Source organism: Dermacentor silvarum, chromosome 2 (assembly GCF_013339745.2).
Source record: "Dermacentor silvarum isolate Dsil-2018 chromosome 2, BIME_Dsil_1.4, whole genome shotgun sequence".
Lineage (NCBI taxonomy): Eukaryota > Metazoa > Arthropoda > Arachnida > Ixodida > Ixodidae > Dermacentor > Dermacentor silvarum.
In genome coordinates, this window is record NC_051155.1 from 67,354,913 (window position 1) to 67,377,502 (window position 22,590).

At 45.9% G+C, this 22,590-nt stretch overlaps 1 long non-coding RNA gene across 1 annotated transcript in view; it reads right to left on the minus strand.

Moving 5' to 3' along the window:
* The window catches only part of LOC125943049 (uncharacterized), a 41,410-nt gene extending 27,287 nt beyond the window's left edge, over positions 1-14,123 (minus strand). Inside the window, exons 1-3 of the long non-coding RNA XR_007465515.1 lie at positions 13,793-14,123; positions 2,953-3,026; positions 1,763-1,852 (exon numbers count right to left, since the gene is read on the minus strand). This is a non-coding gene — a long non-coding RNA (uncharacterized LOC125943049). The remainder of the gene's footprint in view (positions 1-1,762; positions 1,853-2,952; positions 3,027-13,792) is intronic.
* Positions 14,124-22,590: the final 8,467 nt, after the last annotated feature.

Genomic DNA, 22,590 nt, shown 5'->3' on the forward strand with positions numbered 1-22,590 from the left:
CCTACTTTGGCCTTGAAGCAAGCAGCTCTCGATTGCTCGCACTCTTTCTACTCTGACCGAATCCACATATATACGGGTGGCTCTTCCACTCAGACCCGCTCCACCGGCGCAGTGGTTATACCATCACGATCAATGAGCATCACATAGAAGACTTCTCACGTGACATCATCGACCGCTTCGAGCTTGTGGCCCTCCAAGGTGCCATTTCTTATATTAACAACCAACCGGCTAATCGGTGGGTAATATGTGATTCAAAAGCGGCCCTACAATGTCTTTTGTCAGCTCTCCGTCGCGGGTCCTGCGAACATCTCGTCTCGGAGATACGAGAAATGCACCACCATACGATCGCAAAAGGATACGACGTCGTGTTTCAGTGCCTGCCGAGTCATTGTGGTATCACCGGCAACAACATCGCCGACGAAGCTGCTAGGAAAGCACACGAAGGAGCAAATCTTGTTTCTGTACCTTTATCGAGGACTGACGCAGCCCAACACCTAAGCAAGCTAGCGCAAACTATGACATTGGAGAAGTGGCATACAACTGAATTTGCCCAACATTGGTTGCATTCTCTCGACCCATCTATGCAGCTGCGGCTGTTGCCTGGATTTGCGCGAAATGAGGAAACAATGCTGTGCCGCTTACGCTTGGGTGTTGCATTCACCAATGCTTACACGTGTTTAATCTGAATGGCTGATAGCGCCGAGTGTAATGCCTGCGGTGTCGATGAGACTATAGAACACCTACTATGCTACTGTCCATCTTTTCAAAACAAAAGACATGACCTCTGCAACGTTCTCAATAGGCTAGATAGAAGACCGTTCACTTTGGGCAAGATCTTGGGACCATGGCCTGGAATATCACAGCGGCAAACGGCCACAAAAGCGCTGCTGCTGCTACGTCGGCGATATCAACAGTGGACTTTGTATTCTTCTCTTTATCTCTCTCTCTCCCCTTTTTCCTTCCCCCAGTGTAGGGTAGCCAACCGGGCTCAGTCCTGGTTAACCTCCCTGCCTTTCATTAAGTCATTTTCTCTCTCTCTCTCTCTCAAACACCGAATCCGTACCATAAAAGGGTTCGCTTAAAGTGCTCTTACGCCAGCATAAAGTATTTCCTGATTTTTACTGCATTTTAAACCGAACATCTACTACTATATTTTTATGACCTCTCCCGACACTGGTTGCCAGATGGTCGAAAACTCACGGGGGCTTTTATCTGCTGATTCAGACTAATAATAAGCTGCGCCATGCGGCACAACATCGGGGTATTATTGGCACAATCATATTCTGAACTAAAGTAAAGTTCTGTATATTCATTTAGACAATATTTTGCTTCTTTAAAACAAGACTTATGCCGTATATGTTTCTGTGATAATGACAAAGGGAAGTTTCATTACTTGCTTATATTTATTTGTTCGTCTAATCGTTTTCGTTATAACGAGGTTTGCGGTATTTTCAGGTGCGTGGGATCTGCATTTTTTGTTTATGAATAAATGCGAGCAAACATATTTTTGAGCGCCACATCCCAAAGCTAGAGTTTTTGCAAATCAAATGATTTGGTATGACATGCTCAACCGCACTATGACCAATCTTCGGGTGTGTTTTACGGAACCGCATAATCTACATTGTATTCTATCAAATTATAGCACCAGGTGAGCATTCAAATGCCCATGAGCAAAAAAAAAAGAAAATAAACCTTTCATATCATTATATATGGCTGCACCTCTTCCCGAGCTAAAACTTAATAATGAGTGGGGTTTACGTACATTCCTTCCCGTACTGTTTGGACTTCTGCGCAACAGCACAATATGGTATTGTAATATTGTATAACGTATAGTTAGTTGAGGTATTCAAAACTGAAAGAGAAATACAGTAAATGATTACAAACCAGTTCACAGATAATCAAGCTACGCAGAGAACGTATCGTATTCCCATTATAAACACACGTACGCTTTGTAAAACGATTTACCGAATTCGACGATTACTTTTGATAAGAAAAATATGTCTTACTGGAGTAAACTGTAAAACACAGCTAAGCTTTATGATGATGGCAGCGAAAACGGGATGGCGACACAGAGAAAGCAAGCACACAGGACAAGCGCTGAGCTAACTGAAAGTTTATTGCCGTATCCAATAGACAAGTACACAAATACCTTGTGCGTGCGTGCCCTTATGCTACTGAGGCTAAATCTTTTAAGAAGTCTCATGATAAACAAAAATGCAATGCAGAATGCAGAATTTATCTTGATGTGACACGTGCCGACTATTCCACGTTATTTTTTTATCCATGTGTCTGATTAAGGTATGCGTATGTTTGTTTTCCGATCGCGTGAGGGTTTCGTAGTGGGAGTAGCCCGCTGTATGGACCCTTGCGCCCCGTAGCCCACAGGACCTTACAATGAAGTTATCTCATCCCATCCCATCGTAGTCCTTGCGTAATATTTGAGTGATTAGTTATTACGGTTTGCTTTCTCATCTACAGAAACTTTTTACTCCGCATGCCTGGGCAGCCCACTGCCTGGTACACACATGTCGCCTCGAAGTCATACGTTCTTCGTCATAATACATTTATTCAGGTCTTCCCGTCATATCTGGAGTTTGAGCGCGCGATTATTTTGTCCGGTTTGTCTGATAACTGGTCCAGGCAAGAAACAGGCGCAGACGGCACTCCTGTAAGAACGTGCAGTTTACTCCTGACAGATTGTTTTTAAGGGCACTTCCCTTGAAATTAGCATTCTATTTCACACTTGCCACTTTTGATGCGAGTAATGTAAACCATGGTTGAAAGGCACAAGTGCACTATGATAATTAACTAGCGATGATACTTTTCTGCACAACTGTTTTGCATACGACAGCACGGCGTGATAATTACATTTTAAATTAAGGTGTATATGTAGTATTTATATGCATATATGCGCTTTCATTCATTAGCGAAATAACAAATAGGAAAACTCACTCTTGTCAACCGAAGTGAACGAATTAGCTGGTCGAACTTCTCCTAATGGATCGTAGCTGGCCGAATACATAGACCTGAAAGTGAAAAACAAACTTTCCGCCATGGGTGCGTGGAACATTTAAAATATTGTGGTATATTTTCGCTTGCTATTCCTCATGACCAAAACATTTGGCTTGGTTTTTATTAATATTATTCGGTCATATGTGCGAGATTTTGGCGAAGGGCGCCATGGTGTAGAATAAAATCGTGGAGCAAAAAATCGGCAACATCAGTGGCAGTGCTGGTGGGGAGCGCTCGAGTGATTGCATACCTGATCGCGTAATCGATAGCAACGGTGACTCACTTGTTGCCGGATCTTGACTCAGGAATAAGGTCGAGGAGGTCTAAACCGACATGGAAGAATGGTTTGGTCGGGTTGGAGAGCGGTTGAAGCAGTTCAGCAGGGAATGCGGCCGGTCGTTTCCGATGTTGGCATTTATGTCAAGAGGTCACGTAACGTCAAACACACCAGGCGAAGCCGTGCCAAAAGAAGCGCCGCCAGACACAGTAGTACGTGCGAGATACGCCAAGTTGACCAACAGTTGGTTCGGCGTGGAGCTCATGCAAGATCGTTGAACGCAGACGTTTAGGCACCACGAGAAGCAGCTCAAGCCCATCTGACTGGAAATTACGACGGTAAAGTGTGCCATTCACGAGGACGAAGATGCGCCGTGAGGCGTCGTTAGGTACGGATTCCAGATGGTGAATGAGCGATCTCAAAGAAGCATCAGGACGCTGTTCGTCACCAATCTGGAGAAACTGAGACATAGACATAACGCAGGGGCTAGGTTTGATGTTAATTCGTCTGGTTGGTCAACCGGGTAGCGGCAAAAGCGGTCCGCGTCCAGATGGAGGCCGCCAGACTTGTAGGTAACTTAGTAAGTACTCCTGAAAGCGCAGCGCCCAACTACCAAGTGGTCCAGTAGGGTCCTTCAGTGAGGAAGGCCAACAGAAAGCATGATGATCAGGGACAACACGGAAAGGCGGCCATACAAGTAAGGACTCAATTTCAAAAGCGCCCAGACAAGGGCAAGACATTCAAGTTCCATAATTGAGTAATTGCGTTTAGATTTCTGAAGGAGACGACTTGCGTACGCAATAACACGATCAATGCCTCATTGGTTTTCGACCAAAACTGCACCGATTCCGTGACCACTAGTGGCTGTGCGCACTTCTGTGGGAGCAGCTGGGTAAAATTTGGCAAGAACAGGTGGAGTCGTTAGGGCGGCGATGAGCTCAGAGACGGCGTGAGCTTGTAGATGACCACAACAAAACTGGACGTCTTGCTTGAGAAGGTAAGTGAGTGGCCGTGCGAGTGCCGAAAAGACTTTCCCGAAACGGCGAAAGTAGGAGCACAGGCCCACGAAACTACGAACATCATGGACAGAGCGTGGACCGGGAAAGTTCGTGAGAGCGCGTACCTTCGCTGAGTCTTGTCGGACACCGGAAGCGTCGACAAGGTGGCCCAGCACACTAATTTGAAGAAGAGCGAAGTGGAACTCCCAGGCATTTACCTGGAGGACAGCTAGTGAGAAAATTGCCAGAATGATCGAAAGCCGCTCATGGTGTGTTGCGAAAGTGGGGGGAAAATTATCACGTCGTCCACGTAACATGCACACGTCGACCATTTAAATCCTTGAAGCAGTGTGTCCATCACTCTCTCAAAAGTGGCTGGTGCGTTGCAGAGACCGAATGGTATGACCTTGAATTGGTAAAGGCCGTCAGGGGTCACGAAGGCGGTCTTCTCACGATCCATGTTGTCTACAGCGATTTGCCAGTAGCCAGATCGGAGGTCCAGGGATGAAAAGAAGGTGGCACCATGGAGGCAGTCGAGCGCGTCCTCGGTACGTGGAAGAGGGTACACGTCCTTCTTGGTGATTTTGTTCAGGTGGCGATAATCAATGCAGAAACGCCAGGAGCCGTCTTTGTTCTTTACTAATACGATGGGGGAGGCCCAAGGACTGGATGACGGTTCGAGGATGTCCTTCACAAGCATGTTGGCAGCTTATTTTTGAATCACTCCGCGCTCTGATGCGGACACACGGTAAGGTCGACGATAAATGGGCAAGGAGTCACCAGGGTTGATTGGATAGTCTGGCCCAGGGGTCGATCACGGATGTCGAAAATGTCGCTGTATGAGGCCAAAATCCGGCTGAGAGGGTCGACATGTTCAGGCGAAACGTCTGATCCAATAATTTTTCGAAAAATGGTGTCGTTAAAACTTGGTGACCGTGAAACTTCAGCTTCATCAGGATCAGTTACGGTGACAACTTTGATGTCATGGTCTGTTATAGCGGTGAGTTGGGCGAGCGACATCTTATGGGGCAATACTTGTGGGGGGGGGGGACCAAAATTTACCATCGGGAGGAACACACAGTTATCTGCTAATGTTGCCATGATGTGTGGCACAGTAACATTGCGCGTCAGGTGTACGTCAGTAATCGGAGTGACGATATAGTCATCATCAGGAACGGGAGGGGTCGATGACACACGTACGTGACGGCTCGAGGCGGTAGGCGAACAAAAGCGGTGGGGCTCAAGCGGCTGACGGGCGTTTCCACAGGCATCTGATAACATAGGAAGATCAAGGCAGAGTGTATTAGAAGTATAATCCATTAAGGCCAAGTGTACCGAAAGAAAGTCAAGGCCAAGCATAAGGTCATGGGGGCAGCGAGCAAGGCGGGCAAAAAGACAACAGTGTGACGACCAGCAATGCTGACACGGACGATGCACATTCCTATCACTTGCACAGCACTACCATCGGCAACACGTATTGTCTGTGTCACAGACGGCGTCATAATCTTCTGCAGGCGGTGGCGTAAAGGGGCGCTCTTAATAGACAAGTGTGCGCCAGTGTCGATGAGGGTGGTCACAGGAACATTGTCCAGTTTTACTTCTATGAGGTTAGGTTGAGTGGGGAGTATCAATAGAGAATTTTCAGGGGACCATGACATTCCAGCTTCACCTCCATAAGCTGCACTATCTAGTTTTCCGGCGGCGAGTGGCCAGACAAGGATGGCGAGGAAAAGCGGCGAGGCTGCGGAGAGTGGGATGGGCGGCGTAGCGGCGACGGGGAGCAGAAGCCGCCGACAGGAGAAGTGGCGTCAGAGGGAAGAGGCTCGTGGGAGGATGATGAGTAGTAAGTAAGGGGAAGCAGCGACCGAACGTCTAGAAGGAGTAGGGTGCATGGAGGTAGGGAATGTCTGGCGAGATGCGTAGGTCCAACGGCGACGGCAACATCGAGCAATGTGCCCGGCCTGATGGCATGAGAAGCAGATGGGCTGATCGTCGGGCGTTCTCCATTCCGTAGAACTACGGAAGGACAAAGGGGAGGTGTAGGATCGTCGAGCGGGTCCAGTGGAATAAGGCCGAGTGTCAGGACAAGTCAGTGGGCATGCTGAAGGAGGCCAAGCTTGGCTAACTCCTGCATGACTTCAACTTGGATGAGGGACACCGATGGCTGCGATGGGTCGGGGGTTGTCAACACGAAGGGTTGAATAGATGCAGGACAGGCAGCTTCAATCTCGCGACGAACAATGCGCTTAACGTGGTCAGAGGTGGGCGGCTGTCGAACGGGATCACACGATGAAGTTGCAGCCGTATTGGGCAGCCGGCTGAATCCCTGAGTTATAGGGCGGCTCTAGGCGTGTTCAAACCGCCGGCACTCTTTGATGATTCTGTCGATGGTATCAACGTTGGTTTACATGAGCAAGCTAAGAGCACCGTCACCGATACCTTTCAGCACATGAGAAACCCTCTAGAATTCAGGCATGTGCTCGTCAACCCGGTGGCAAACAGCGATAACGTCCTGAATGTAAGAGACGTATGACTCGGAGGATGTCTGTGCACGAGTCGCAAGTTCATTTCGCGGAGCAAGCTTCCGACCAGTGCTGTCACCGAAAACGTCGCGGATCTTCTCTTTGAAAGAGTCCCAGCTTGGAATCGCAACGTCGTGCGTCTCGAATAACACCCGTGGTGGGCCATGAAGGTAAAAAAGCTCGTTGGCGAGCATTAGGGTGGGGTCCCACCTGCAGCTGGCGCTGATCCGTTCGTAAAGTTGAGCCATTCGTCGACGTCAACCCCTTCTTGGCCGGAAAACATGCCAGGATCACGAGAAGGCCGAACAATGTAAGTGGGAGCCACGGGAGGGGCAGGTGGTGAAGACGATGTGCCTGCACCGACCGACATGGTCGGAACCATGATGAGGTGGCCGTTGCGCAGCTCCGTGATGGGAGCAGGGAACCACCACCACCTCCACCACAAATATGTTACGTAAAGCAACACAACGTGGGCGTATTTACGCTGTCCTTACACTAAGAGGCACAGTAGCCAAGATGGTTGACAGCCCCAGCACCAGAAAGACCCGTCTTATTTGTCGTCTGCTTCAGGCAGAATATCTGTCAAGTTGTATTTCATTGGATTGTGTTCGCGCGATCGCGCTGTATTTCTGCCGTCTTTTATTGCTAGCCGGAGACGTAGAGGCCAATCCAGGTCCTATGACCAAACCTCAGGAGCAAGAATTATAATTTGTTTCCGCTTCAATTCAAAGGAAGCAAGCTATCAGCTGTAACCTTTTGGAGGCTGTGAACAAGGTACTTCATCTTCATATTGAAGTACAAAATAGCCAGCAGGCACTGCCTAAATCAATAGCAGATCTTGAAGTTAAAGTTGAGACGTTTTCATCGAGTCAATCCTCCTCTTACTACGACGACGCCTTTTCTAAATCGCGCGAATCCTAGGCGGAACGAATCCTTAAAATCGACGCGAAAGTTTATCTCTAGCAACGCACTCTCCTTTTTTGCCCAAACATGTAAACTTTACAGAAATGCTCAGTCGAGTGAACACCCTACATTAAAAATTGACGCAAGTACGCCGGCAGGTCCCCTCAGCTGGAAAACATATCTGAATTGTAGGACAAGACCGATGATTGGGAAAATCGATCGCGAAAATCGAACATATTGTTTTATGGCGCAGCAGACTATGGCCAACTTGAAATTTGGGAATCTTCCGAACGTCTGATCACCGAGAATTGCAGACATACACTCGAATTGGGCATCGCCACCATTGCTAGAGCACATGGAATCGGCGACTTCACTGTAGGAAAAAGCCGGCCAATCGTAGAAAACTTAACAACGAAAAAGAAGTCGAATCTATTTTGTCCCGCGGCTACAGAATTGAAAAAAAAAACGAACTTTAGCATCGGACGTGACTATTCAGAGGCTGTACGAGATCAGTGGCGTAGGCTCTGGCAGTTCTCCAAGACGAGCAAGAAGACGGGGACAGAGTGCGTCTTGTCTTTAATAAGCTGTTCGTGAACGATCAGGGTTTTGTGTGTGATGCGAATGCCAATCATCCTGTACCTATTTCAAGCCGTGCCTCTCAATGAAATTCACCCCGGCTCTCTTCAACCTCGCGCACAGCCACTTGTCCTAGCAACTCATCTGCGCTGTCCCGACAAAAGTTCGGATAAGTTGGCACCTTCCTTTTTGTACACCAATATTAGAAGCATCCTCGCTTAAATGTTTGCCCTGTAATTACTTGTAGATTCCTGTTCTGCATCTATCGTGTCTTTTACTGAAACGTGGCTGAACGAAACAGTATCTGACAGCTCTATCTTAGCTACTTGTTCTTAGTTCAACTTTTTTCGCTGCAATAGAATACCACGAAGAGGAGGTGGCGTCCTTGTCGCCGTAAAAAAGGACTTTGTTTATTCACCAATTCATATTGATTCTTTCCTTCAGTGTGCGCGGATATCGCTTAAGTGCGGCCCTAATATCATTGTGTGCGCACTTTATCACCCGCATGATATGCAGGCCGGTTTTAACGCGATAGCGTTTAGGGCCCCGTGTCGCAGAAAATCCGGCGTCGGCAACCGGCGTGTGATTTCAGGTGGCGGACAAAATCATCCAGCCACATCGACCGCGCAGGCCTTCCACGTGGTGCAAGGTTTTGGTGAAGAAAAGTTGAATTTCTCACAGTGAAATCCGTCAGAAAAATGGTAAAGTACGACTTTACCATTCTGTGTCGGATTCGCCGCCGGATTGTTTATCAATCGGTGTCGGATTGTAATGTGAATGTACGAGAAAACCTAATTCTGCTACGAGGAAACTGAAACATTTTCACCAGACCTGCGCGCGTCGGGGCAATAGCAAACAATTATTCAAATAACAAAAAGGTGCTAGGGCCTCCACATTTTAATATAAGACCACTTATATTGCCCCTGGAAAAAACATATTTCCATCAATACATTTCAGTTTAAAAGTGAAGCCGACTTTAAGGGGATCTTTGTAAGCTGGCTTTCCCATGTTTAGTGTTGCAGTGAATGAAGTCTACTTGTCGTATGTGAATGATGCGATGCGAACAAGTCGCGATAACGCTATCGCGTTCTACTTCCTGAATTTCTTTTAACGTTCAGAACTTTTTTTCATCGTTTTATATTTATTTACTACTGCCTAGCAAACCCAAAAATAATTATTATATGCGGAGTACCACATGAGTGTGAGATATGGCGTCATGTCCTATATATAGGACATCAGGGCTTAGTGGTTGTAGAAAGGAATTTGATGTATTTCGAAGTTGCATATTATTCTCGGCTATATCACAGGTTTAAATGTAGAAAAACTTCCATGATGCCCACTTTACAGTGGCTCTTGTGCGCCAAAGGCCTGAAAAATATTCTTCGTGCTCGTTATACACGGCTCATCATTACACTGGAATGGCCTCTATCTACTTGATAGTCGCTTTGTCGGGTGTATTTTCGTCATAGATGGCCAAATTCTTCTACTGTGCAGAAATTACTGCTCCCCAAGCCTGCAAGAGCAAACTATATCCCGCTTTTCATCGTCATCGTCGTCTATCTCCAACACGCACACGTCCTTCATTATAGCACTTGAATGGCCTCCATCTACTTGATAGTAGCTTTATCGAATGTATTTTCGTCATAGGTGGCGAAATCTTCGTCTATTGTGCTGCAATTACTGCTCCCCAAGCCTGCAAAAGGAAACTATGTGTTGCGCCCACAGTCGCCGCTACGCGGCGACGCTAAGGTCGGCGCTCTCCGCCGGCACCTTGGTGCCGGCTGTGAAAGAAGACGAAAATAAAGTTGGGCGGCGCTTGCTCGATGCGCAAGCACGGATGAGGATCAAGCAAGCAAGCAAGCATGGCATGCGCTAGTCCGTTCTAAAAGCCTGCTGCGATGGTCCTCTTAATCTCGCGTTCCGCTGCAAACCCTCGGTTGTTGTTGTTGCCTCGGTTCCGGACATTTGTAGATGTAGAGCCTTGGATTTACTGGCACATTTGTATCCTGATTTTCATCGTCATGGTCTTCTACCTCCAACAAGCGCACTTCCTTCGTCATTGCACTTGAATGGGCTCCATCTACTTGATAGTCGCTTTGTAGGATGTATTGTTGCCATAGACAGCGAATTCTTCGTCTGCTGTGCAGCAATTACTGTTTCCTTAGTCTGTAAAAGCAAACTGTATATCCTGCTTTTCATCGTTATCGTCTTCTACCTCAAACACGCACACTTCCTATAGTGGAGCAGACTTGTTTGGGTCCTTGATACACAGACGTTTCGCTATAGAACTCCCCTTACCCCTGAATACAGCAGTTCAGGCTGACTTTGCGCCTCTGGAATAACAACAGGAGAAATCGGAAGCTGTTACAAGCAATGGCGTATTAATGCTCCATTCAACTGATGTAGTGCCTTTGACAACCACTGAGCCGTGGTGTCCTATATTTAGGACACGCAGATCATGGCGTGTTGTGGGCTATGCGCATAAAAGAGGCAAAACTTCTCGACACAAATACACCTCTAAGCATATCAGAAACAACACACAAAATTATGATCGCTACCAAGACAATAGATAATGACTAAAATATTATCAAAATATCTAGATACTGCTGCAGTCGGGTTTCCTACCTTCCGCCATTTTGATTTCACCTCTAGGGCTTTCTGAGGAAGACAAGGATGAAAAAGCTGTAGCGTATGCTGGCGGAAGTGTATGGAGAATATGGTATGGTAAAACTTTATTATTGTCCGTCCGAACGCGCGTCAGCACGTAGCGGGCCGCTCCCACGTCGGCACAGAAAGGCCGAGCCTCTCTGCTGCGTCGCGGGCCCGATGGACAGCCCATAGCTGTGCTTCAAGATCGGGGCTGCTTAGGGGGTATGGAGAATAGCTGAGATTCTTTTTTCAGTATGGTAACCGTTTGCGTCATGATTTAGAACAATTTCTCTTCTGCGTCCTTTTTATAGGACACCAGGGCCGAAAGGGTTAAAGAGGAAGCTTAAGCGTCCTCCAAGTTTTTGTGACTGAATTTACCCGCTTACTAAGTATTGTGCCCATGCAATTTCCTAACTCTATATTGCTAATTTTCGCAGACCTGAACTTTTCTGAAATATTCTGGCCCACGCAATCTGTTTCATCGGGCCACACGGAAGCGCATTCGTTTTGTCAAACATGTTAGACTTTTGACTTAGCCAACTTATCAGCCAGCCCACTCGAAGCGCATCAATTTCTACTAATGTACTCGATTTAATATTAAAAAATGAGGTTCATATTATTTCGACCTTAAACCACCTTCCTGGTCTCTCCGATCATGATATTATAACCGGTAACCTTGACAGTCCACGAAACGTGCACCAAAGTGTTTCTAAACAAATACGATGCTACAGCAGAGTAAAATTTACAGCAATCAATTTTAAACTATCTCGTTTTTCTGACCGTTTCCTCACTGGCCACGTAATGCGCACTGTTGACGAAAACTGCAATTATTTAAAACCGTTTCACCCACAGAACGCTCAATCGGATAGATTCCATCTTCCCGCAATCGTGCTCCAAATGTGCGCACGAGTACTGCTCTTTCGATCATATGCTCTGGCTGTCCCCGTTCAACGCGGCCTCTGATCGTCACGACAGGTCAAGGGCGGGACGCTATACTTCAAAGAGCGGACTTTAAGCATCAACGACAGGCCATCCAAAGGGTCCGCGACATCGCCGAAAGCCACCACCTCCCGGTTCCGTCATTGGCGGAGCCACCAGCTTAATGGGGGTGCCTTCGGCGCCCCACAATCTTTTTCCTCAAGACCTTTGAACAAAGTTCTTGTCAACTGTAAACTAACCTACTAGATAGGTTCATACCAGTATTATCCTTGAAAATCCGCCATTGTGTGCCATGGCTTATTCTTAAACTACGGCGTCTTAACAATAACAAAAAAAGTTTTTGCAGTCAAGCAAACAAGCACCAACTTTCTAATTCGTGGAAGCTAGAAATCATGCCATTAAGAATATCAGTTGCTGTTCAGAACCACCCAACGCCATTTTAACACGAAAGTGTTTTATGCCGGGGTCCACCAAGACTTCACTGACGTATTTCCGTCACGGAAATACGTCATAGAACATAATACAAAGAAAGAAACCAGAAGAAAAAGTTCCACAAACATGCAAAATTTGGAAAACGAACACACGACCTCTCGGTCCGCGACGATAGATCGCCGAGCGTTTAACCCATTGTGCCACAAACGCATTTGCAGAGAGCTACACAGACGCGCCTTATATATCTAACACTCCTCCGTGTACCCGCGCTCTTGCTCGGGGCGGTGCCGCCGCCTACGAGCAGAAAAGAGAAGTACTGCATTATGACACTAACGCGCACCGACAGTGAACGCTTCGGTGGTCTCAGCACTACGACGCCTCGATGTCAGCATTCGAAGGGACGCTGGCATCAAGAAGCACTACCAACGCCACCTAGGTGGCGTTCACCGTACTCAGCACAGCGGAGCGTGGCCTCCGCAATTAGCTCTGAAAATGTTTCTGAAGTTGATCGCGGAGGCTGCAATTACGACGCGCTGTACGCGCTGATTTGACTCGGTGACGATTCAGTTACGTGCTTTGTCTTGCGCGTTGTATTAGTGTGTCAGTTACGTGCTTCGTCTTTCGCGTTGTGCTAGCGTGTGCAGCGTAGTGCAGCTTCCATATGCACGACGGTTGCTCATGGTCATCGACGTTGGTAGTCGTGATGGAGGAGACGTGCCACCAGGCGTCAGCGTGGGTGCATCAACGCCTAAGGGCGCTTTAGCCACAAAACACCAATAGACATTATATATCAATGTGCAATAAACATTACACTATTTCTGTGAAGACACGTTTCACTTTCGTGTTCTATACCGATTCCTATATAAGAGGGATCAACCACATTTTTTTTAACCACGACCTGTCATCCATGCTTGCCAATAACCCTCGCAGATTCTGGCGCGTCATTAAACCGAATGGAATTGTTCCTGTTAGCATCACAAGGGATAATGTTGTTTTTTTCTGAAGAAGAAATAGCGCAAATTTTAACAATACTTTTGTATCAGTTTTTACTACGTTTGCAGTTAAGCGAGAGCCAGTCATTCGCTCGCTGCTGTTGCCGCTCTTCATAACGTCAGCGCACTGACAGCGAGTGTCCGCAGTCATCGGGTGAAATGCGTTCGTGTTTGCATATGCGCGAGCGCCGACGTGCTTGGTAATTTGGTTAGTAAGCGACTTGTTACAGCAGCTTATGCGGCTGACAAAATGACTAAACTGAGTTTGTGTAGCTGTTTATTATTTGTTATTCGAAAGAATGCTTCGCCTGATGGCTGAAACTGTGACTTTTTGTAGGCACGTATGTTGCATGCTTATGTCTCTCCTATATAAAATTAACGGTCATATTGTTGGTCTCATACTTGATGGCCCTGCGTCAAAGAGCACTGTATAAAATAGCTACCTGCGGACGACCTCAAATGAATACAAGAAAGCAACGTGAGAATCCTTACCAATTCTTCGTCACGAAATTTAAAAATGAATAATTCTGCGACAGCGTTTGGTTGCATTCATCCTTCTGCGTCGTCACAGCTTTTATGCACGTGAAATTGCCGAGGGAAGTGTTAGTTTTTATAAGGTATATATGCAGCGAAGACATGAACTGGAAGACAAAAAGCGCGTATAAAGTGAATGAGATTTATCTTGTGTAATTATGGTGCAAATTATATAATGAGCAGCAGGGCTGTCTTTTACTGGTATACCTTACGGGCAAGAGTGGACGGAAGACTTTATTAGCCCCTGATTCTACGCGTGCAAGCATCTCGCTTTTCCTCTTCGAAATATACCCTGTTTGAGAACAGCGGCGATCTCATAAGCGAGCGGCAGACATCGGGTTATTCAGTATGAAGGAAAATCTTTCTTACTATATTTTTTACTATTCATGCCTGTTTATGCACCCGCCTTGGTAGCCCAGTGGCTATGGTGTGGCTCTTCATCGCGGATTGGATCCCAGCCCCGACGGCCGTATTTCGATGGTCTCGAATGCAAAAACACGCGTGTACTTTTAATGAACCGCAGGTGGTCAAATTAATCCACGTCCCTCACTATGGCGGGCCTAATATCGGAATTTAATTTTGCAAGGGAAACCACAGCCTTTAATTTTTATTGCTTCTACTTCTCGAAACCATCATTTTTCTCTGGTATACTCCATGACCTTCCTGGTGCCTTGACCTTTTTGTACGAGGCGAATGATATTGGTCTATGCTCCTGTACCGACCACCAATCTTGTTCTAAGCACAGTATCATTATCGGCAACTGTGAATTCATTCTTGGTTTGTGTGAATTAGTTACAGCCTGCTGCTTTGTGAGATTTGTTTAGTGACTGGATTGTTTCAATTAACTTAATTATGGGGTTTTACGTGCCAAAACAACGATCTGATTTATTTTCCGCAGAGCCCTGATCAAGAGCTACACTTGCGCGCCTTCTGTACTATATTTCGCATTTTAATGGAGTCAGTTGGTTTGGAGAAGCTGATTGAGAATGTAGGAAACATTCTCTTTGAGCGTAGTCGTTTCTAAGCTGGGCATTGCGGAAACCATGTCAGCGGGCGGCTAGTGCACCGATAAATAGTCTGCAAGGTTCTCTTTCCTTGCTATGGGCCTGATATGGAACGTTTAGTATTGCAAGTCACTGAGATATTGAAACTTTGCGCTTTATTCTTTTGTTCCTTGAACGTTCTTTTGATTATAACACATAGAATGAGTAAAAGCTGGTACCATTGCCTAGTAAAGGGTCGATACTCAAATGTCTCTGGCAACAAACTTAAAGGAAGGCAGCACAAGTATTTTGAAATCTACAATTACCATAAACTACAACGTATTGCTACATAGACTTTAACAGCAATAAAGCGACCACAAAAGTGAAGCCATAATAAATAAATAGTGATGTGTAACTGAGAACAAAGAAAAAGTGTATACAAGGGTTCAGGTTTGGTCGCTTTTCTCAAGCAGTTATCTTTATTTATTTATTCATTCATTTATTCATACTGCAGGCCAACATACTGGCCCATGCAGGAGGGGCAATAGAATTGACAAGTAGTGACAATGCAAGAAAAATAGAAAAATATAAACAAATTTTAACGTTTTCCTTGCTTCTTTTAAGGAGACCTGATATCTCTTTCCACGCTTTCCAGTGAACTGCAGTAGACGACCTCCATAAACATTGTAAGTTGGCGGATGAACAACTTGCATAATGTGACACGCCTAGTTAGGCGGGACTAAGAAGGAAAGATAGATCGTTATATTCAATGAGGCCAGGCAGGGTATCAGCAATTTTTGTTGTAAAAAACATCGTAAGGTTCAATTTCCACTTCATCAAGTTACGGCGAACTATGTTTATCCTATCTAGAGTTCCTTTATTGTTTTATGTGCTCACTTATGTGTTTGGCATTGGTTCAAGATGTGCTTTACACATCCTTCCCCATGAATCTAAGCAATGACAAGTGACTAAGAAAAAATTCGAAAAAGATAACTTGAAGAAAATTTCTATTCCATTATATTTCTCGCCATTAGTGGCCTACTGCACAGCTACTGTAATTAAGCGCACATTGAATTAATTTGCCTCTTGCAGTTTAGGTGGCTGTTGAAAATTACGCCTAAATACTTTAAATGCTATGCCTGTTCAAGCTGGCAATTCTTAGGCGAAAAACTGCATTACAAAAAGGTCGATAACAGGTATGAAACTGTAGGTTGAGTTTTCTTCACAGAAATTGTACACTTTTTCGCGAAAAACTACTGCCAATTGTTTTTTTTTTACTTTTTAGTTATTTCTGTTCTAGTTCGCACATGTTCTTAGCTGCAACTATCAGAGTGATATAATCAGCGTATATTAGCATTTGCACCGAGTGTCGTATACGTGGTACATCATTTCGCTACAACAAAAGAATATAGGTTCCTAGAATATATTCCTGTGGTAAACCCGTTTTTAGACCCGAAAAAAAGAAAGATTACGTATTATCAGGATATGTTGGCGCTCGCCTATGTAATGCAAAATTAGTTGCCGAATAAATTGATAGTGTTTCAATTTAATTAACAAAATATCGTGGTAAATTGTATCGAACGTTGTAAAAGTCAAGAAACACAACAGCTACAAGTTTATTCTGTAAGCTCACGGAATTGTTTTTGTGATAAGGTTAGTACAACTATTGAAGGGCCAACTTGGATCACTGAGTAGAAGGCTATGTGTCGATAGCATCCGAGCATCTATTCTCGTATGCTAGTTGTGTGGCCATTCAAAGAGCGTGTCGGTTTCACGCAAACATCCAAGCGAATTGACATTGCTTCGCTCTGTTAAAAAATACTATGTGGTTTAAAATCTTAAACTGGTAATTTCCTTTTCCCTTTTACATATGCACTTTTTTGCATGTTTCAGTTGGACTTCACCTTTCACTTCTATCACTTTCCTTATTTCATGTTTAGCTGTACGGTACAGGAATTCACTAGTGCCATGTATCTTATTTAATTCTGCGCCAAGTGCCATATTATAACGTATATTGTTTATCTTTTCAGATGCCACCAGTGCGAACTATATATAGTCTTTAACAAATTAAAGATTATGCTTTATCAAACGTTTATACACTAGTGTTTCAAACTGTGTTCCTTCTCTCAAACATTAAAATAGGGCCCTAGAACAGTACAGAACTTGTAAGGGACCGACGTTGGGCTAGTTGAGGTTCGATTTGGACGGAGCAGCAGCGAGTAAGACGAGTACTAAAGAAGATCGACAGTACATGCGCTGACTAGTCAGTTAGTCGGCGGTTAGTGAGCGCATGTGTTGTCGATGTTCCCCCATTCCAAATAGATAACTGTTTCAACATTTTAAAACGAAAGCTTTACTAACCTAGTCGAGCCGAGTTTTGCCATGGCCAGCAATTTAACCTTCATTTGACCGCAGCTGCACCGTAGCCTTGGCACCGCATCACGTGAGCCTCCGAGCCGAGCTCCGCCGGCGTCTGACCACCCCGCGGATATCGCCGGGCGAGCTCCTTCACTGGAGAAGGTCCGGAATGCCAAGCGCGAGAAGCTAGCATCGGAGACTGAGGATGTGCGAGCCGTTCGGTTCGCAAAACGCTTGGACTTGTGGGCTTATAATTTATACCAGGCTTAACGATTGGTGTATACCTAAGTATAACAATTACAACAAAATCAAAGGGTAACCATGAGAGACCAAGACTTAACCAGGCTAAACCAAGCTTTCGCTTTGCACATCAAGGGCTAGCTGTGCTAATCCGCAGCCATTTTGAGAAGTGCCCGGCGTAAATTTTGAATAATCAAATAATCGTCTGCATCCAAAGTGATTAATCGAATAAAGGCTAAAATGTTGAACGTGTAATTGTTAATCGAGTAAAAAAATAATCGACCATCCCTACTTTGCGTATTGAACAGGAAGAATAATCTGCAGGTCCTTATAGTCGCTCCAACGCCGCGCGAGCCACTGCCGAAGCAATCTTATTATGTCGTTTGTATGAGGTGAAGTGAGAGCCCGTGGTACGCGAGTTTATTTATAGTGGTAAACTGAGAAACGCTAAATTCGGTGTAGGCTGAGAAAAAGTGGTAGCTTCGGCTGAAACAGGGGAAAGAAAAGGAATTTATTGCGGCCAATGGGTGCTTGGAAGCTTAACGTCACTAAAAATTTATTTCGCAGCTTTCACCCGACCGGGAACGATTGACAGCAATAATAAGGTTCCGCCTTGCGCTAGGGCTCCTAGGTCGATGTTTTAAGTACAGGCATCCTGCGCATTGTCAGGCGGCTTTACACTTGGTTATGAGTAAACGCCACCACAGAGTCCCTTTTGTGTTCATCGTGCGAAACAGGGGGCGGCTCCACCAGCGGTTGCAATTCAAACATTACTTCGCGCGCTTGGCGCGGTGCTCGTTTTAGCAATGAACAGCCGTGTGCGAGATAATAGAGACGAGTTCACTCGAAATGTAAGACTTGGACGGGTATCTTCGCAGTGCTAACCTCAAGAATGGAAAGTTCCTGCCTACTGTAAGCCACGTCTAAGAAGTCAAAAAGGGCGCGGTTCCAAGGATTTTCGCACTCACCGGGATATGCCTTCCTCATACCAGAATCGACGCAGTGACGAGGTAAAGAGGCAACTAATATATATTACTTATCTGTACAAGCATGCAAATGGCGTTCTTGTGTCTAGCTTAACATCAATTAAATGATGTGAGCAGGCTTCTGCGACGGCCACGCGGGCATCGCGGGAAAGAGTGAAAGAACTGCGGCTGTTGTTCTGCATGTTTACGAAGCAGAAATCGTGCTCAATTCAACGACGTCCCTTAGGTGTTCCTTCGTCAAGAAAAATGCATTCCCGGCTATTGTAAATTCACGCACCAAAAGCACGAATGAGCAATGCTAGAGCGGCTTCATGGCTAGCCACGCTTCTGAAATAAAAACAAAGCTAATCTTTACCGTGGTTTCAGGTGGCTCGCATGAATAAATACAAATGCCGACAGAACGCGTCTCATGATGATGTCGACATTGATGGCGATTAGCATTGAAGCAATGTAGCTACAAATTGTTTTGCCACCGTCGAAACGAGCCATCTATGACGCATGTATTCAGGAATGCTCCTCTCTCGTGCTTCCTCCTATAGGCATGCTGTGCCATCAGTCAGCGCAGCGGCACAGTCCGAGCGATGCGCGTTTGTAAGAAAGCAAGATTGCGTGAATATATATGACGTGGTTTCAATTCCTCCCAGCACTAGAGAATGTTAAAAGATTGTTTTGTCATTGAAAAGCGGAACATACTCAGCGGCACATACACAGGGACCCCAATTGGCATGAAAGACATTCATTGAACAGTGTGACGTATATACCAGACTTGTCACATAGCCAGTGAACCCAAGTTGGTCCGACGACTGGTTTAGAACCTGGGGCTGACTTCACAAAGCTCTTCTTTCGTAAGTGCAGTTTGCCATTGGCCGGCCGCTCGCGGTAATATGTCCAACGTCACAATTCGCTGATACCTTAAGAAACATTTCAGCGTGAGAACTGTTTCGCACATACGGGCCCTTGTTTCCTCAGGACAGCAGCCTGATATTCTACCCACTGGGCCATGGACTACCCCGTGACCAATGTTGGCGTGAACGAGGCTAGGCGTGGACATATATACATCAAAGCGGTGATGTTCCGAAAGATTGTCAATTGCAATACAAAGAATACATCCGGGCACGGATGGGTAGACATACAGGCACCGCAAAGTGCTTGAAGTGTCCCAAGGATGGTAATAGCATCAAATGCTCATTCTCTCTCTCTCCCTTTTATATACGAGGGAAAGTAAAAAAAAAAATAAATTGACTTTAGCAATTTCTCGCACTAGGATTTGGTAAGACTACTATTATCCAGCGCGGAGTTAGTGTCGTCTGTAACACTTCGATGGAACGTGTCATTCTTATTCCCGCATTAGTCGTTAGAGTGTTGCAGACCGTTAAACATGGCAGCTCCATTGTCGATCTGCACCAAGGAGGAAATGAGGGCAGTGATTCGCTTTTCTTTGCGGAAGGTGTCAAACCTGCTGAAATTATTGGTCGAATGCAAGCGCAGTATGGTGACTTTTGTTTATCGCGAAGCAAGATGTACATATAAATAGAGCATTTCAAACAGGGAATAACTTCTTTATATCAAGAGGAAAGATCAGGAAGGGTATCGACATCAACGGATGAGGTCAAGTTGAAAGTAGTTGAGGGTATGGTGATGGAAAACAGACGAATCACAGTGGACGAAATGGCCAATACTTTACATATCAGTCATGGATCAGCGTGTTCTGTCTAACACGACAGGCAAAATTTTCGGATAGTGTGTGCAAGGTGGGCCCCGAAATAATTTTCAGCGCAGCACAAGGCACAAAGGCCTCTTTCGTAAACATCTGCCCGTTATCATCGCGAGGGAGTTGGCTATTTATATGAAATTGTTACTGTAAATGAAACTTGGGTACATCATCACGAACCGGAAAGTAAGGCTGCTAGCATGGTTTGGAAGCACTCATCATCACCAGAAGTTAATAAATTTAAACGTCAGCCGTCAGCAGGTGAAATTATGCTAACACATAGGACATGGAAGTTGTGGTAACCGTTCATTTCACCCCAAGGGGCGAAACTGTGAACACTCAGAACTATTGTGATGTGCTGCGAACTAAACTGAGACCTGGAATCACATCCAAACGTCGTAGAAAACTACAAAAGGTGTCATCCTGAAGCAAGATAACGCTCGGCCACATTCTTCCAAACGGACGGCCGAAACAAAAATTGGTCGCATATCTGCTTGCTTCGCTGCAAATGACGTCGAAAGACGATAATCTTCTGCCACCCCTAATACGTAACACCCTCTCTGCTCCCCCATCACACACCTCACGCTCTTCGCCTCCCCTCCCACTCCTCCCATGATGGATGCAATGAAGGTTTTGCTGAAGTGAATTCAAATTTCCCGCGTTCGCCCTGCTCTCGCCATCTGTTGGGACCTTTTGTTACCGCTGGCTTAAAGCCGGCTACAGAGCCGCACCTTCAGTCGGCTTGTTTTTAACGCGTAGCGTATCTTAGACGCCATTTCTAACGCGTTGATTTTTCATTTATTAACGTAAAAACCAGTTCAATGTGTATTCTAAATAAATGAATGCTGCCGATCACGGTTATGAACATATATTTTGCCTCCAATATGCATGAGGTTTTCTTTGCGCTGTATAATGTTGACGTGTATGACCCCGTGCAACCAGTGCTAGTAGCTTGGTTGGTTTTGGCCCGGCGGCTGAATCGGTTTTGGCCGGGCGGTTGAATCGAGTGACAGACAGACGGACAGACGGACGGACGGACAGACAGACAAAGTTTTTCGAGTTTAGGTAGCCTAGGAAAGACTATCGCCTTTAATAAGGGAGTTGGCATTCGAACTGCTGGAACACCCGCAATACACTCGAGACCTGGCTCCAAGCGATTTTTATATGTTTGGACCATTGAAGGAAGCGCTCAGGGGAAGAAGGTTTGCAACCGATGCAGAAGTCATTGAAGTCGTGCAAAATTGATGGCAGGTGCGACCCAAAAACTTTTTTCCGACGGAATAAAAAAACTTCTGAAACGTTGGGCAAAGTGCGTTGAAGTGCAGGGAGGTTAAGCAGAAAAATAATGTACGTTTCGGTTTTCAATCATTAGAATGAATGTACTTTTTCTGAAAAGTCCGTTTACTTTTTGACTTCGCCCCGTATATAGATATATATTGTACTGGAGATTATCGGCGCCGGCATGGTGAAGTATGGAAGAGGAAGACAATGGACTAGTAGTGCGCGCTCGATTCGTGTCCAGCTGAGACTGCGCCGTTTTACTGGTCTTCTGCCAGGCGCCCTGTGGAATTTACCGAAAAGAACATCCCATGGTCCTTGGTGGACGTGTCGGCTGCCTGTCTTCACCGCCCTGGAGCTCCGGAGGCGTACGTTGCTATCTGCCTCCACAATGACCGACGACGCCAGCCTAACGCAAAGACGGCTTTGACGAGTACGTTGTCGCATATGCTAGCCATACCCTAACGAAGACTAATTCAAACTGTTCTTTGACGGAAAAAATGCCTTGCGATTGTTTGGGCAATCGGCAAATTTCGTACTTACCTTTATGGCCGTAAGTTGGACGTTGTCCATTGGCCACCGTGCATTATTCTGGTTATCGTCCTTGAAAGACCCTACTCGCCGCCTCGCTGGTTCGGCTTTACGCCTTCAAGAGTATGAAGTGTCATTTATCGCTCTGGACGCAAACATTCAGATGCCGACGCCCTATCCCGTTCTTCGCTGCCTTCTGCCCTGTTCGCTCACTAATTTCCACTTGCGATTTCTCAGCTCTCGCCTTCAACGACATGCCGGCTGAGCAGCGTAAAGATACCTGGATCTCTTCACCGCTGGACTTGCTGTCCCCCCGCTCACTTGAGCCTCTCTCACGCACCGTTCGTCGACAACCACAACACTTTGTCATCCGCGAAGATCTGTTGTATCGACGGAATTACCTAACCTACGGCCATAGATGGCTCCTTGTTATTCCCCATCGTCTGCGCTGACACATCTGCGCAGCTTTTAATGATGACCCCAATGCGGCCACGCTGGCGTCTTCAAAACATACTCCCGTCTCGAATTCTATACTACTGGCGAGGCATGTACAGATTCGTTCGCCAGTACGTCTGTTCATGCGCTACGTGCCAACGCTGCAAGACCCCACTTGAGAGTTCCGCGGGTCACCCGCCTGCTTTACCGTGCCCTACCAGACCATCGGACCAT